This window comes from Thalassophryne amazonica, chromosome 12, assembly GCF_902500255.1.
Source record: "Thalassophryne amazonica chromosome 12, fThaAma1.1, whole genome shotgun sequence".
In the NCBI taxonomy this organism is placed as follows: Eukaryota; Metazoa; Chordata; class Actinopteri; order Batrachoidiformes; family Batrachoididae; genus Thalassophryne; species Thalassophryne amazonica.
Genome location: NC_047114.1, coordinates 102133540 through 102144680, shown reverse-complemented (window position 1 = coordinate 102144680; position 11141 = coordinate 102133540).

The window sequence follows — 11141 nt, the reverse complement described above, 5'->3', positions numbered from 1 at the left end:
AATAAAAGCGCACTCGCTGCATGTCGGTGCTCTCATCAGATGTCCTGATCGATCATCGGAGCAACTGCAGCTTTAAAAGTTTAATGAGTCACAGCGCTTCATTCACAGCAGCATCTGTACAATGAAAATGATCCACCAAGACAAAAAATAAAATAAATAAATAAAATAATGTTAAATGACTGTTTGTGACGTGCACCACACTGTGCAGTAGAGAACAGAGCGCACTTCCACAGGAGTAGAAAATAGCAGCTTTGGCTACATACGTGGCAGAATTCAACAGTAAAAACCTCATGATACAGTTGACTGTTTGTTCTGCACAGCCGGCAGGAGGGAACTGGTTTTAAATAGCAGCAAGTGTGCACACATTAAAAAGCGAACACACGCAGCTGCAAGCAGATCCATGAACATGGATAAAGGCTGAGTATGCACGCATTTCAGGCGTATTTAAATGAAAACAACACCGCAATACGCAGCTCTAAGAATACACCAATGTGAAAGGGGCTTTAACCCCACAGGGCTCCTGGCAGTAAAACATCAAAGGGGCTGTGTTGATGACATACACAGAAGAGGCGGACCGTCGCCCATCACCCGCAGGGCTACAGCAACCTTTGTCTGCGCCTGCTACAATGTACCATGTGATTGGAACCCAAATATACATTGTCAAGACAGGAAAACAGCTTTGAGAACAAACAACCATACAGGCAGGGGTCCTGCTGGGAAAGCAGTGATATGCACGTCTTGGCTTGTTAACATATGTAAGACAGGGAGCACAGTGTAACCGCAAGTGGTGAGCTGACTTGCTGAATTGTCTGAACAGTACAGTGTGCCACAAGTATTGATTTATCAGTTATACAGATTCTGAAGATTCAAATGATTTCTGACATAAAATCTTTGAAATTAGACGTAAAATCTTTGAAATCAGAAAAGTTCACATTATATCAAAGTCAATATGTGAAGTTGTGACAATATTTTATTATCAACAGAAACCAAAACAGACCTTCAAACAGAACGTTTAAGGCTAATCAATACATTTAATGGATTGCTAAATAACACCTTTCACTAAAAACTGAACAGTTTTGCATAAAAAAGCAAACAAAAAAACAAACAAAAAAAACACACAAACAAACAACACCAAAACAAAACACAAACACCAAAAAAACAAAAACAATGTGTGCATGTCCAAGCAGGGGCAGGAAACTGTGCAATCAGCAAACAGTAAGAGTTCTGTTCCCTGTTTGTGTCTCAGAGCTGATGTCAGATAAACAAATGATTGCTTTATTTCACACTTTTTGTATTTTTGTCTTCAGAGTGTTGACTCTGTGTCTCTTCTCAAACTAAAAGTCTTCATTCAGCACAGATTCTGTCAGACCGAAGTCTGAGTCACAGGGATAACGTTTGTGCGCACGCCACGTCGTATGAACATTTTTCCACCTTTCTAAGACAGCGAGCCACCGAAAGGTTAAAATGACTTTTAAACTAAAACCAGGTCCTACCTGGTCTATGTGGACAAGTGGTGCTCTGTGTGAACCTGTGATGGTCTGTGGGGTTCCTGTGTGAACCTATGATGGTCTGTGGGGGTCTGTGTGGACCTGTGATGGTCTGTGGGGTTCCTGTGTGAACCTGTGATGGTCTGTGGGGTTCCTGTGTGAACCTGTGATGGTCTGTGGGGGTCTGTGCGGACCTGTGATGGTCTGTGGGGTTCCTGTGTGAACCTGTGATGGTCTGTGGGGTTCCTGTGTGAACCTGTGATGGTCTGTGGGGTTCCTGTGTGAACCTATGATGGTCTGTGGGGTTCCTGTGTGAACCTGTGATGGTCTGTGGGGTTCCTGTGTGAACCTATGATGGTCTGTGGGGGTCTGTGTGGACCTGTGATGGTCTGTGGGGTTCCTGTGTGAACCTGTAATGGTCTGTGGGGTTCCTGTGTGGACCTGTGATGGTCTGTGGGGTTCCTGTGTGAACCTGTGATGGTCTGTGTGGACCTGTAATGGTGTGTGGGGTTCCTTTTGGGGTCTGTGATTTTTTGTGATGGTCCATGGGGTTCCTGTCGGGGTATGTGTGGGGGTATGTGTGGATCTGTGATGTTCTGTGTGAACCTGTGATGGTCTGTGGGGTTCCTGTGTGAACATGGGATGGCCTGTGGGGGTCTGTGTGAACCTGTGATGGTCTGTGTGTGTCCTGTGTGGTTCTGTGGGGGACTGTGTGGACCTATGATGGTCTGTGGGGAACTGTGTGGGTCCTGTGGGGATCTGTGGTGTTCCTGTAATGGTCTGTGTGGGTCTGCTGGGTTCTTGTGGGGGTTTGTGTGGGTCCTGTGTGGTTCTATGGGGTCCTTTGTGGAGCTGTGATAATCCAAGGGGTTCCTATGGGAGTGTGTGGGGATCTGTCTGGGTCTAAATGACTGAGATAGTCTCTGTGGTCCTGTGTAGGTCTGTGATGGTCCGTTTGGGTCCTGTGGGGGTCTGTGTGGACCTGTGATGGTCTGTGGGGTTCCTGTGTGAACCTGTGATGGTCTGTGGGGTTCCTGTGTGAACCTGTGATGGTCTGTGGGGTTCCTGTGTGAACGTATGATGGTCTGTGGGGTCTGTGTGGACCTGTGATGGTCTGTGGGGTTCCTGTGTGAACCTGTGATGGTCTGTGGGGTTCCTGTGTGAACTTATGATGGTCTGTGGGGGTCTGTGTGGACCTGTGATGGTCTGTGGGGTTCCTGTGTGAACTTATGATGGTCTGTGGGGGTCTGTGTGGACCTGTGATGGTCTGTGGGGTTCCTGTGTGAACCTGTGATGGTCTGTGGGGTTCCTGTGTGGACCTGTGATGGTCTGTGGGGTTCCTGTGTGGACCTGTAATGGTGTGTGGGGTTCCTTTTGGGGTCTGTGATTTTTTGTGATGGTCCATGGGGTTCCTGTCGGGGTATGTGTGGGGGTATGTGTAGATCTGTGATGTTCTGTGTGAACCTGTGATGGTCTGTGGGGTTCCTGTGTGAACATGTGATGGCCTGTGGGGGTCTGTGTGAACCTGTGATGGTCTGTGTGTGTCCTGTGTGGTTCTGCGGGGGACTGTGTGGACCTATGATGGTCTGTGGGGAACTGTATGGGTCCTGTGGGGATCTGTGGGGTTCCTGTAATGATCAGTGTGGGTCTGCTGGGTTCTTGTGGGGGTTTGTGTGGGTCCTGTGTGGTTCTATGGGGTCCTTTGTGGAGCTGTGATAATCCAAGGGGTTCCTATGGGAGTGTGTGGGGATCTGTCTGGGTCTAAATGACTGAGATAGTCTCTGTGGTCCTGTGTAGGTCTGTGATGGTCCATTTGGGTCCTGTGGGGTCTGTGTGTGCCTGTGATTTCTGTGTGGGTCTGCTGGGTTCTTGTGGGGGTTTGTGAGGGTCCTGTGTGGTTGTATGGAGTCCTTACAGCAGGCCATGGAGCAGGTGATTAGAGACCCTGCAACGCTCATGACAAAGGTGGGTGTGAATCCATTAGCTTAGCGGGGAAATTAGTGCAGAAAATCCACTATGGTGATAGTGCAGTTTATTTGGCAGGGAAGGAAATTCAACATGTTTAGACTGTGGCCTGCTTCCATAGACGTGTCCATAAAAACCATAGAGGGATATGCTTTGCAAACTTAATACCCATTACTATATTGGATCATGTTGAAATTGAGGATGGCCCGGTGGTTGTTACAACAATATCAAAGATTTTGTGTCTGCTACCTACAACGCGCGTGGAATGTCTCAAACCTAAACCTACTTCTAGGCATCTTATGTATGCTACTCTGGAACCACCCCTAAACCAAAACAGTTCAACTGTCAATCCCACTGAGGTCCTTAGTCTCATTAACATAAGATCACTGTCCTCAAAATCATTGTTGATTAATGATCTAATTATTGATCATCACTTAGATATGATTGGGTTATGTGAAACCTGGCTTAAACCTACAGCTGTCCTCCCCTGAAATGAGGCCTGCCCACCAGTATATACATTTAGTCATGTATATACTGGTGTGTGGTTAATCCACCAGTATATACACCAGTATATACATGGCGGGGGTGTTGCTCTTATTTATACAACTGCGTTTAGCTTATTAGCTGTTGGGGGTCACAAATATAACTCGTTTGAGCATCTGATTCTCCGCTCTGCTCAGGATATTACACATTGCCAAGGTCAGAAGAATAAAAATCAGCTGTATTACTTTGTCACTGTATATAGGCCTCCTGGCCCATATTCTGAATTCTTAGATGAATTTGGTGTGTTCATCTCTAACCTGTCACCTAGTGCAGATAACATTCTGATGATTGGTGACTTTAACATTCATATAAATAAGCCTTCTGATCCCTTGTGAAAATCATTTATGGAACTTGTGGATGCAATCGGATTTTGGCAATGCATTTGGGACTCAATGCACATTAGTGGAAATACCCTGGATTTGGTTCTCGCACGTGGTATTGCTGTCACGAATATTGACATCATGCCTCTTACATCAGTGGTCTCTGATCACTCACTTATTAAGTTTACAGTTTCACTTGTGAACCAGGCTTAAGATAGCATCACGCCACGCAAGGTGGAATACATCTAATTTTGAATTACACCATTTCCGTTCTAGACCTCTAGTCTTATGCTTGAGGTCGCGCGCAATCATGTCGAGTGTAGTTTTGAGCACTGAGTTTAAACAATCCACAAGTCTGTCTACTGACTGGGCATTTTTCAAACATGAAGCTAAAGCCTGGTTCACACGGCAGGATAATTAGGCCGATATCGGACCCGATCTTCCCCTTCCGACAATCTTAAGGACGCCCCGACAATCGTGATGACTCTAAAGATAATCTTATCAGATATTCCTGTAGTGTGTGGTGTGTTCAGAACGCTCTGATCTGCTCAGAAGGACGTCAGGAGCGCTCCGATTGCAAATCGGGGATATTCAACATGTTGGATTGTCTTGGTCTGATATCGCAGCGTGTGTTGTGTCCTCTGACCACAAACGAGCAGCCTGCTGAATGTGACGTGCAGCCAATCAGAAAGTGAGGTGACGGACACACAGAGCAGAAAATAAAATCAAAACAGCTGTTCTGACTTACCAGAAAGTCCGGGGGTCGTGCTGTCTCCACTCCTTTAATTTTTCCTTTTGTGTCGTTTTTTTTCCCTCTTCCCTCCTTATTACCGTGTGGCTGAACATCACACACTGTACGACCAAACCTGTTAGATCTATGATTTTTTATCTTCACGTGTGTTGTCTCTCAGTTTTTGGAAACCTAAAGATAATTTTAAAATCCTGTCATGTGAACCAGGTTTTAGACTATAAGCATGCATTATTGGCTACAAAGTGGACCTACTACTCTGATTTGATCAACCAAAACAAGCACAACTCAAAGTTCTTGTCCGACACGGTGGCAACACTTATTCATGGACAACCACCTGTAGTTCGCTCTCCTTTTACAGCACAAGATTTCCTGGATTACTTTGAGAAGAAAATAGAAGACATCAGGTTAAACATATCCCAGCATGCCTTAATCCAGCCACTACACCCTGCTATTGATGTGGGCGCCACTACTGAGGTATTACCTAGATTTACAGAATTTGATAGTATCTCACTAGGCATGCTGACGAAAGTAATAACATCAAAAAGTACAACCTGTTTATTTGATCCTATACCAACAAAACTGTTTAAGGACCTGTGGCCCACTCTTGGGCCGACTGTGCTGGAAATTATTAATCTTTCTTTAACTTCTGGATCTGTTCCTAAATGTTTCAAATCTGCAGTGATTAAACCATTACTTAAGAAACCTAATCTTGACCCTAGTGTATTGACAAACTATCGGCCGATATCAAATCTATCATTTTTCTCTCAAATTCTGGAAAAAGTGGCGTCACGGCAGCTCGTAGACTATCTTACTGAGAATAATCTCTTTGAGCCACTGCAGTCTGCTTTTAGAAAATATCATTCCACAGAGACGGCTCTCACTAAAGTGGTGAATGATCTTCTGCTTACAATGGATTCAGACACCACAATGGTTCTGTTGCTGTTAGATCTCAGTGCTGCATTTGATACCGTGGATCATCATATTCTACTTGATAGGCTGGAAAATCATTTTGGGATTATTGGGAGTGCCCTTGCATGGCTGACATCATACTTGACCAGTCGTTCTCACTGTGTTATGTACAGTAACACTACCTCTAAACTTAGGGGTTCAAGGTTCAACGTAGTGACATGAAATTTGGTGTTTCACAGGGGTCCTTCGTAGGCTCCCTGCTTTTCTCCCTTTATATAGCACCTCTTGCGCACATATTGCAGCGTTTTAGGATTACCTTTCACTGCTATGCTGATAATACTCAGTTATACATGCTGATAACTGCTGGTAATTTCATTCACATAAAATCCTTAGAAGACTGCCTTGCCTTGTTCATGGACTGGCACCTCCCTACCTAGCTGACCTAATTAAACCTTACGTACCGGCCCAGGCTTTGTGTTCTCAGGGTGCAGGACTACTTTGTGTCCCTAAGGTGAATAAGAAGTCTGCGGGTCACAGAGCTTTCTCTTATCGTGCCCCTGTTCTGTGGAATGATCTCCCTGCATCAATAAAACAGTCAGATTCTGTGGAGACTTTCAAGTCCAGACTTAAGATGCACTTATTTTCCCTTTCATGTGGCTAGCATACTGGCATAGTATAGTTTTACGCTTTTCACTCTTTTAATTCATTCATTAGTAATTGGAGCGTGCCGCGGCCTCAACTTTACCTAAATTCTGGGTCTTTTACTGAAGTTTAGGGCTAGTGGCCGGCGATCACCTTTGTATTTCCTGTTTTTCTTGTTGTTTAATGCTGACAAATTATACAGTATTTTTTGTCTTTCTGATGCCTGATTCTGTTTTTTCTCTCTGTTTAAGGTGCAGCTCCATCCAGAGATGGGAGTTGTATTTGTGCTGGAGACCCTCCTGTCCTGTGCACCAACAGCATTTCCTGTATATTTGTTTTGTGAATTGTTCTATAATTTGTGTTTGTATCATGGCCCAAGCAGAGGGTCACCACTTTGAGTCTGGTCTGCTTGAGGTTTCTTCCTCAGAGGAAGTTTTTCCTTACCATTGCTGCTCTGGGGGTTAGTAAGGTTAGACCTTACTTGTGTGAAGCACCTTGAGGCAACTCTGTTGTGATTTGGCGCTATATAAATGAAAATAAATTGAAAATTGAAATTGAATTGAAAATTGAAACCCCTTGTAGTCCAGCAGTTAAGGGATAGAATCGTGCACTTTTTTACAAAAGCGCCAAACTTTGTCCAGGGACTCTTTAGGTTATATTAAGTCATGTCAAAGCGGGAGACATTTGATTTTAGCCCTGTATCCTGCTTTTTTAAAAGGGTGTTTGCATGGTTATAATAGAGTGTATATTTTGCTATTCATATGACAATACGATCATATGGTTATTATGTAGGGGGCCAGTGATCAAGCTGTAGAGAACGGCTACTGCAACTAGTGCAAAGCTATACTGAGCTTATGTGATCATGTATCGTCCATCGTGCGGCGTCATACGTCCTCGTACATCCTTATACATTAGCAGGGTGGTACGTTTCAAAATGGAAAGAGGTACAGGACTCATTTCAGGCCTGTAGGGACCTTTAACAGGCCTGTACCTCTGAGACATAAAATTAGGTCACTGTGATCTTCCTAGCATGAAAGCTGTAGAGAGTAGTTCATTAAAAATATTCATGAAACATTTGTGCATATCTAGGAAGTTTGCCAACCAGGTATTTATAATGTTTTCAGTTAAAAAATATGGTGATAATCGTCTTAATACCAATAACATAAAATAATAATGATAACAACAACAACAACAATAATAATAATAATGGTTATGGTCATAAAAACAAAATTGATTTCTTGTAATTAATAAAAAAGCATTTCTTTCCGTTCAAACACTGTTGTTATTTTACAGTGTAAATATGTTAGAGTACATGAGTAGCATCTTTCCTTTGCCCTATGCTCACAAACAGCTATATTGCATAGGTATTGTTGTGTGTTGGGGGGGTGTGGCTGGATATTTTGGTGTTCTTTTCTTTTCTTTGCTCTCCAGGTGGCATGAGAACTGATTTGTCTGTGGAGAAGGTGCTGGCTGAAGTATCCTTCACCCTCATCAACATCATGTGCAGCACCTGTGAATGGTGCTCACATGCAACCTTAAAGACTTTCAGCTGAAGCAGATAATTGGATGGCGTTCTGCATTTAAGTCATGTGTGATTCAAGCAGAACTGCCGGGAACTCGACCTTGTGATGTTCGTTTGTGAGACGCTGAGGACCGCGCCTGGGTTTGACACATCGAGCCCGTGAAGCAGGAAGGGTGAGGGACACATGCTGTCAGCACACATCAAAGGTGATTAAGTGTTTGACTAATTGTTGATAGTAACTTGGTATTTTGTTACGCAGTATACTTGAATTGTGATGAGAATTGTGCAGCTTGCTTCTCACTGCTGTGGCGTGCGGACAAGTGGTCCTCCACCTGTTGTGAGAAGCTGCTCATTTGCATAAAGCTTAAAATACAGACCTGCATGTGTTGCTGATAGTGTGTGTCTTTTGAAGGATATTAGTTGTAACTGCTAACTTACCTCACCTCTTCTATGCTTCGCAGAGAGTCGGTTTGTCGTGTCCACCTGGGGGGTGTTTGGCGGTGGTAGTGGGTCCAGGAGCGCCGGGCTTCGATCCTTTTGGGCGCTGGAGAGCGTGCCAGCCTTCACTCCACCAGAAGGACGCTATTTTTGTTTTTACACTTTTTATGCACCAGTGGGTGAAATAAACACATTGTTTTTGTTATTGGAACCGCTTTTCTGGTTATTTGTAGCGCTGGGTTCCGTCTGACGCAGGTCCGCTCCTCAACCCACGTCGACACATAACAGTAGTTCCCGGCCATTCCATAATGGACCCAGCGGCAGAGGCGGTTCCTTTTGCCGAAAAAGTTCAAGAACACTTGGAGAAAATATGGGAGCAATTACAGCATCTCGCAAACCAAATTAAACAAACAGACGCCCGTGTTACGGAGCTTGCAGCGCAAGCCGTTCCGCTTCCTGCTGCTCCAGCTGCGGCACCATTGATACTGGTGCAGATAACTCCGTCACCCAGAGATTCGGCGTCCGAACCGATTGTTTGTCGTCCGGAGCCTTGTACGGGAGATGTCGAAGCCTGTGCTTTGATGCAATGTTCTCTGGTTTCTGCTCAGTCAGGTTGGAGCGCCGCAACTTTACGAGGAATGTTTGTAGATGGGTTAAATGAGTCATTAAAAGACGAGCCGGCAGTCCGTGACGAGCCAAACGATTTAGATGAGCTAATATCGTTGGTGATTCGTCTAGATGATCGGATGAAGGAGCGTGGACGCGAGAGAGGGGAGGGCGGCCATCAGAGCGGGTTTTTTTCGTCTCGGGGCTTTCCCCGACACAGATCTGGGCCGCCTCTTCTTCGCCCCACTGAGGCTCCTCCGACGGGACCTCTGGCTCCTCCTGCTGACGAGCCCATGCAGCTCGGACGAACGGAGATCACTGTATTGCCCCGACATATAAGCGTCAAGAAAAATAATGGTGACGTATCTCCAGGTGTTCTGGGACAGGCAAAATAACACACATAAAAAAAAAAATTTAGTTCGGGTTAATGTTTTGTTTTCTTTAAATAGGGGTTATAATTTATTTGGGGAGTCAGAGGCGTGTCTGGTGGAGTGAATGTTAGGCGGATAGAAGCCCGTCTGGGCTCACTTAATGGTTAATTTTTTATGTGTTTTTAGGTATTTTCTGTTTGGGTTGTTGGGTCGTTTTATTTTGTTGTTTTTTATTTCCCTACATCCCTAACCCCAACCTCACTTGCCCCAAGACCGTTCATCTTGTGGGTTGTGGGGTGGTGCAGGTTGGTCACGCTGAGCGTTCTCAGAAGACCTCTGCACCTGGGGGGGGGGGGGGGGGGGGTGTTAGGGGCGTTTTTCTTGGTTTGGTTAGGGCCCGGTTCCACTCCAGCCTCGGTGAGCCTTTGTACCGTTCGTCATTGGTGTTGCCGGGGTGTGGTGCAGCGGAGACATACCTCAGTCGGAGGGGTGGGCCGATCTGTTGCCGTTCGCCATTTCGGTAGTTCCACTCCTCCCGAGAGGCTGGGGTGTGGTCGAGTTGGGGCACCAGACGTATTTCCGGTTCTCTGCTGCGCCTTGGGGTTAGGGCTGGGTTAGTTTTTCCTGTTCCCTTCCCCAGCTTAATGTTTTGAGCCGTTCGCCAAAATTGAGCCGCCGGGGGCTCTGGGAGGGACCTGGGGTCTTTCGGGGTGCCGGGGAGGGTAACAGGGTTTACGGTCGTTTTATATCCCCCCGGGGTTGTTTTTGTAGTCCTCCGGGGGTTGAGTTTTGATTTTGTTCTGTTTCCTTCCGGGTTCCACCTCCAGGGTTGATGGGACGGTCCTCTGGGGGGGAATTGGCTTGGGACCAACTAGCCAAGTGTGGCCGAGTCTGGGTTCCGGGGTTGTGGGGAGGGTACCTCCTGGGGTTGATGGTACGGTCCTCTGGGGGGTGCCGTTTGCTCCATGTATACCTGGGGACCTGTGTGGGATTCTGGTTCTGGCTGTTCCTCCTGGAACTGGCAGTAAAGGCCTTCTGGGGGGGGGGGGGGGGGGGGGGGGGGGGTTGGGCTCTGCAGGTCGTTCTGGGGGGGTTGTTTGTTATTTTTCTTTTATGCATTTATGTTTGTATTGTGTTTGTGGGGCTGTGTTGGGTTTTTGCGTTTGGGTGTTTTTCTTTTCTTCCCGGGGTTTGATGGGACGGTCCCCTGGGGAGGTTTTGGGTGGGTTTTGTGTTTTTTTTCTGTGTGTTGGATTGTACTGGGGAATGTTTTGGGGCTTTTGTTGATGCCAGCCGGCCTTCCAGCTGCGGTGCCCTGTCCTGCTGTCTGTGGTGGACTTTGGGAGCGTGGTGCTGTCTGCTTCCTGACGAGGACCCCGGCGGGAGGTGCTGTTCTCGGGCCTGGTCTGTTCGGTCGCCGGGAGGCTTCCCGTTAAAGGGGGGGTACTGTTGTGTGTTGGGGGGTGTGGCTGGATATTTTGGTGTTCTTTTCTTTTCTTTGCTCTCCAGGTGGCATGAGAACTGATTTGTCTGTGGAGAAGGTGCTGGCTGAAGAATCCTTCACCCTCATCAACATCATGTGCAGCA